This window comes from Corythoichthys intestinalis, chromosome 4, assembly GCF_030265065.1.
Source record: "Corythoichthys intestinalis isolate RoL2023-P3 chromosome 4, ASM3026506v1, whole genome shotgun sequence".
Classification (NCBI taxonomy): domain Eukaryota; kingdom Metazoa; phylum Chordata; class Actinopteri; order Syngnathiformes; family Syngnathidae; genus Corythoichthys; species Corythoichthys intestinalis.
The window spans coordinates 28,495,805-28,501,804 of record NC_080398.1 but is presented as its reverse complement, the minus strand read 5'-3'; the positions used below and the strand labels follow the sequence as shown (position 1 = coordinate 28,501,804).

The window sequence follows — 6,000 nt, the reverse complement described above, 5'->3', positions numbered from 1 at the left end:
TCCAACAAATATCATTTCGGACTGATAGGCACAGCCTTAGTGCTCTGGTGTGGCTGAAATCCAGACTAAAATGAGTTAAAAAGATTGTTCTGCATCATAAAAGACTGGATCTGCTCAAAAGCAACCCTTTTAATAATTTTCCCGAGAATAAAATTCAACTGAACTCAGATTGGAACTTCTGTATAGGAGACCCTTCGCCCAAAAGGTTTGACAACTACTGACGTCAACCACCGATTGGGCAGTGTCCTTTTAAACCAGTCGCTGCCATTGATGGCCTGATAACCTTTTGCTGCAGTGATGCTCTGCAGTCAGATAATGTGGCGCAACTTACATATCTTTAAATGAGAGTCTCACAAAGCACTAATCTGCTTTTACTGTACGGTTAGTGGATCTGAAGTGAGTTAAACAATGTGTCAACCATTGACTTCCAAACTGTTAATTTGCCTTATCAACAGGACATCCATAGAACTCCTCTCCCTACCAGGCTTTCTTTGAATGCACCAGTGCCAAATTTGATCTCTGACCAAACGTGAACCATGTAAGTATTTCTTTAATTAACTGCGGTATTGCAGATGTTTAACAGCCTTGCTTATTTCACAGGCCTGTTGATCCTCCGCTCATCTGTGTCGAGCTCTGCCAGCCGTCTTTTTGCCGCGCTCGAGTTATTTCTGTGAGTCTCCAACACTGCGGCTCGCTGCTCTTTTCTTCCAATCTGGCTCCCCCAATCTCCCCTCTCCTCCCCTCTGCCTTTCTTTTCCTTTCTCCATCTGCCACTCCAAGAAGGAGTGAAGGCAATTGGCACTCGGTCCACACTGGATCATAGATGGTGGCAAAAATGGCAGCTTTTTTGCTTCACCCGTCCTCCTTTCTCCACCTCCCTCGGCCCCTCTTGAGAGAACTAACCCAGATTTGAAAATGAATCGCCTCCTATTCCCCTCAATCTCTCCAGCTCCTCACGCTCTCTCTCTTTCTTTCTCTTTCTCTCTCTCTCACCATCTTTTCATCCTCCTCTTGGTAAAAACAGGACCAATCTTGGAAAGAGAGTACCTCTTCATCTCATCCTCCTCCTCACCCTGCCTCTGGGTTAACGGATATTTACAACTTCTATCTTTGGTTCCAGGAAAGCTAGAATCACAGTCGCTTGTTTCCGTTTTTGTTGAAAACGCGTCCGTCTTTTTTTTTTTTTTTTTTTTTTTTAATTCACGCTGGCTCATTTCCTTTCTACTACTTGGTATTTTTGTGTCCCGTTTGAGGTGACAACCTACAAGTGCCTCTTTTGCGAGGTGAGGGCCGAGCAAGCGAAGAAAGATAGCCGTCGACAAGCATTCCTTCCAAAATACTCCCATTTTCAGGTATTGTCCTGGCATACTTTGCGTCCTTGCATTATTAAACATGTAATATCACTGTCCCATTTTACCCACCAGTCTCCTTGTCATCATTCCATCATTTCCAGACACGTTTGTGGTATCATACTATATCTAACTATAATTCAATAGTATCTGTCTGTCATTATTTCAGAGACTATGACTTGTACAGACATCAAATTTGGGTGGAAAAATTCTAGAAACTAGAAAATTCCATTTTAAAATAATAACCAACTGGCCCCTTCTAGTTCTATTTTGTAAGCGATGGGTACATACATGGGTAGATACAGCCTAAACTAAAAAAATATGGTATCATAGACTTCATAATGATATTGACGGGTCAGATCCCACCTTCACTGCGCCACGCCTTCAAGCAGGGGGCCATCCCACAATCCACATCAGTTATTCGCAGTCGGTGGCAGCGACACATGCAGCGATCCAATGCCGGATTTAGGTTGAAAAAGTACGAAAGCTGCACCGCATACAAACAGGAAGGACTGTCTCAGGACTGATTTGTTCGAGGATTCAACATAATTATTATATGTTTTGTTTTTTCGCAGGAATTTTCAACGTTAAGAAGCTCTTTTTTTTAAGGATGCCGCACATTGTCCAACAGACTAGCATCATTCTTCGTCATATTTATGTAAAATAAATACTAACTAAAGAATCGAGACTGTTTTGCGCCCATATCTATAAAGAATTCAGGGATTTAAGCATTTCTTCACAAGAATTTTCATCGGAAAAACCTCTTTGTTTTCATTAGGCAGTCGCTACAATTGCTTGGAGACTAGCATCATAGTTCACAATATTTAGGTAAAATAAATGGTAACTGCACGTTTTTTTAACCATGAATCGAGACTGTTTCACGTCCATATCTATAAGAATTCAGGGATTTAAGCATTTATTCACAAATTTTTTCAACGAAAAAAGCTCTTTGTCAGTGATTCCACTCGGTCAGCTTTGACGGCCACGCCAATAATGCAGGTCCCCTATGAATCAGCGCCCCGTGTCCCGTCAATATCATCTATGATGGTATGATATAAATCAGACAAATCTTGGTTTCTGCTACCTGGTAAGTAGAGGATAGGTATAGACATAGGAACCAACCTGTCCCTTTTCATTAAAATAATGACTTAAGATTTTATAAGAGATTGATCCAGAAAAAAAAACGGTATTAAATCAATCAAAACTGCAAAAGAAAATAGATGATATGACAATCAAAAAGAGTAACTATTGAAGACAACCTCTCCCCTTTGATTGAAAAACGGCTTTGTCAATTGTATAAGGGATTGGTACAAAAAGAAAATGCCTCAAATTAATCAAAATAGCGAAATGTATGATAAGGTATTAAGAAAAATGTAAAGGATCATTATGGAAACCAACTGGTCCCCATTCATATAAAGCAGTGGTCCCCAAACTATGGCTTGCGGGCCGGATACAGCCCGCCTCCACATTTGGTCCAGCCCCCTGAACAATTCCAGAGAGCATTTTGATTTTTTTTTTTTTCTGTGAAGAACCCAGAGAGGGTTATTTGGTTATTATCTATTTAATTAATGGTGTTAATATTATATTATATTATACTATTATTTTTGTTTTATTTACTTTTGTTCCGTGAAGAATCCAGAAAGGGTTATTTGATTGTGGCTTTCTGAAAAACAATAAATTTTTACATTTAGGCACTCCTGCAATCGTCACACTTTTTCTGTTACAAACTGTCCCCGGCCCCTCATCAGAGAAGGGAAAAGTTATGTGGCCCTCAAAGGAACAAGTTTGGGGCCCCCTGATATAAAGAAAAGGCTCAATAATCAAGAGATTGCCTTTATATGTTGTATAAGAGATCGATACAAAAGTAAATAGCCTGGAAGGAATCAAAATGACAAAATATATGATTGGTTACCAAGAAAAATTTAAAGTTACAACAGAAACCAACCGGTCCCCATTGATTTAAATAACAACTTCATAGTTTGTATCGGCGATTGATGCGAAAAGAATTGGCATCAAATTAATCATAATCACAAATTTTATGATAGGTTGGCAAGGAAAATCAAAATAATAACCAACTGGTCCCCGTTGTTATGTTTAAGAAATGGGTAGAAAATGAAATGGCCTCAAATTGGTAAAAATCTGATAACTGGAGAGAAACTACAGGAGCCAACCGGTCCACATTTCTTTAAAGAGTGACTCTGTCTAAGCAGTTGATGCAAAAAGAAACTGCCTTAAATTGATCACAATTGCAAAAAATGTGATGGTTTGCCATGGAAAATCAAAACATAGCTACGGGAACCAACCGGCCCCCTTTCATTGAAAGAATACAGTACCCATTGATTGAAAGATAGACTGTATATTCGCTGCCAGCCCTCCCTGTCAATCATTCACTGTCATTTCAAATGGTAGCCAATGAGTTAACAAGGGCATGGCAGGAAGTAGGAGAGAGCATACAGGCTCTAGTTTTGGAGCAGGTGGTGAGTGTGTTGTTGACATGGCAACAGGAGGTACAGTTGACATGGCAACCAGGGCGAGGGGTGGGGAGATGGAGATGTGAGGGACGCGAGGAGAGAGAGTTGGCAGACTGGACAGGCAGTATGTGGGACAGTTGTGTTAATTGTTTAGCGACTCAAAGTCTCTTAAGAGAGCTTTGCCACTGTGCAGAAATTAACCTCTGTCTCTTTCATTATGTCCTCTCATTCTCTTCATACCTGTCACATTACTGTTATAAATATTCTTTGGGAAAAATTGCCCTATTTGTAGAAAACATTTATTGTGGGTAAGTAGCACAGCTTGTCGTATTTTGTGAATTATGCCCATGTCAAACAGTTTCAACTCAGCAAAGGGTAAATCAAAGCAACTGAACTTCTAGTGTCGCAGAGGTCATGTGGTACAGATGGACTGTGGTAGTAAGGTTTTTTACTCTAGTTTTTACTCTAAGTTTTTTTATTTTTCTTTGTAGTTGAGTTTAATTTGTTTAGTTTTTTCCCCTGCTATTGTTAGTTTTTAGACCTTTGACTCAACTCTCTTTAACTTTTTGGGGAGTTGCAGGTATTAACTCTTTGAGTGCTATTGAAGATGATACACGTCCAGTTATGTGGCCCTTTTCAACTTTCTGCTGTATATTTAAATGTGTTTATCACTAGTAGATGTCCAATCCATTAGTTGTTGATTAGTTGCTAAACTTGGCAGACGCCATGGAATTCCAAAGGAAACCATAAATAAAATGTGGAACAGTGACAAAGATGACTTTCCTCTGAGCGGTCATTCAGAATATCCTACACTGCTGGCCAAAAGTATTGGCACCCCTGCAATTCTGTCAGATAATGCTCAATTTCTCCCAGAAAATGATTGCAATCACAAATACTTTGGTAGTAATATCTTCATTTATTTTTGCTTGCAATGAAAAAACACAAAAGAGAATGAAAAAAAAAAATTAATCATTATTATTTTACTTGGTAACACAACCTTCAGACAAAATAACTGCGAACAACTGCTTCCAGTATCCATCAATGAGTTTCTTACAATGCTCTGCTAGAATTTTAGAACATTCTTCTTTGGCCAAGTGCTCCAGGTTTCTGAGATTTGAAGGGTGCCTTCACCAAAATGCCATTTTCAGATCTCTCCCCTGGTGTTCTATGGAATTCAGGTCTGGAATCAATGCTGGCCACTTTAGAAGTCCCCAGTGCTTTCTCTCAAACCATTTTCTAGTGCTTTTTGAAGTGTGTTTTGGGTCATTGTCCTGCTGGAAGACCCATGACCTCTGAGGGAGACCCAGCTTTTTCACACTGGGCCCTACATTGTGCTACAAAATTTGTTGGTAGTCTTCAGACTTCAAAATGCCATGCACACGGTCTAGCAGTTCAGTGCCAGAGGTAGCAAAGCAACCCCAAAACATCAGGGAACCTCCACCATGATTGACTTTGGAGACCGTGTTCTTTTCTTTGAAGGCCTCGTTTTTTCCCCTATAAATTGTATGTTGATGCCTTTCTCAAAAAGCTCTACTTTTGTCTCATCTTACCAGAGAACATTCTTCCAAAACGTTTTTGGCTTTCTCAGGTAAGTTTTGGCAAACTTCAGCCTGGCTTTTTTATGTCTCTGGGTCAGAAGTGGGCTCTTCCTGGGTATCCTATCATAGAGTCCCTTTTCATTCAGACGCCGACAGATAGTACAGGTTCACATTGTTGTAACGGACTGCAGGACAGCTTGAACTTGTTTGGATGTTAGTCGAGGTTCTTTATCCACCATCCGCACAATCCTTTGTCGAAATGTTTCTTTTCCGTCCACCTCTTGGGAGGTTAGCCACAGTGCAATGGGCTTTACACTTATTGATGACACTTCGCATAGTAGACACAGGAACATTCAGGTCTTTGGAGATGGACTTGTAGCCTTGAGATTGCCCATGCTTCCTCACAATTTTGCTTCTCAAATCCTCAGACAGTTCTTTGGTCTTCTTTCTTTTCTCCATGCTCAATGTGGTACACACAAGGACACGGGACAGAGGTTGAGTCAACTTTAATCAATTTTAACTGGCTGCAAGTGTGATTTAGTTATTGCCACCACCTGTCATGTGCCACAGGTAAGTAACAGGTGCTGTTAATTACACAAATTAGAGAAGCATCACATGATTTTTCAAAGAGTGCCAATACTT

At 40.1% G+C, this 6,000-nt stretch overlaps 1 protein-coding gene across 6 annotated transcripts in view; it reads left to right on the top strand.

Moving 5' to 3' along the window:
- The first annotated feature begins 467 nt into the window (after nucleotides 1-467).
- Nucleotides 468-6,000, top strand: part of prkcg (protein kinase C, gamma) — a 64,748-nt gene continuing 59,215 nt past the window's right edge. For 4 of the 6 annotated variants that reach the window (XM_057834222.1, XM_057834225.1, XM_057834221.1 and 1 more), the window contains exon 1: nucleotides 685-1,352. The gene's annotated coding sequence lies outside the window, so the exon portion shown is untranslated. The other 2 variants (XM_057834224.1, XM_057834223.1) reach the window with 2 other exon arrangements.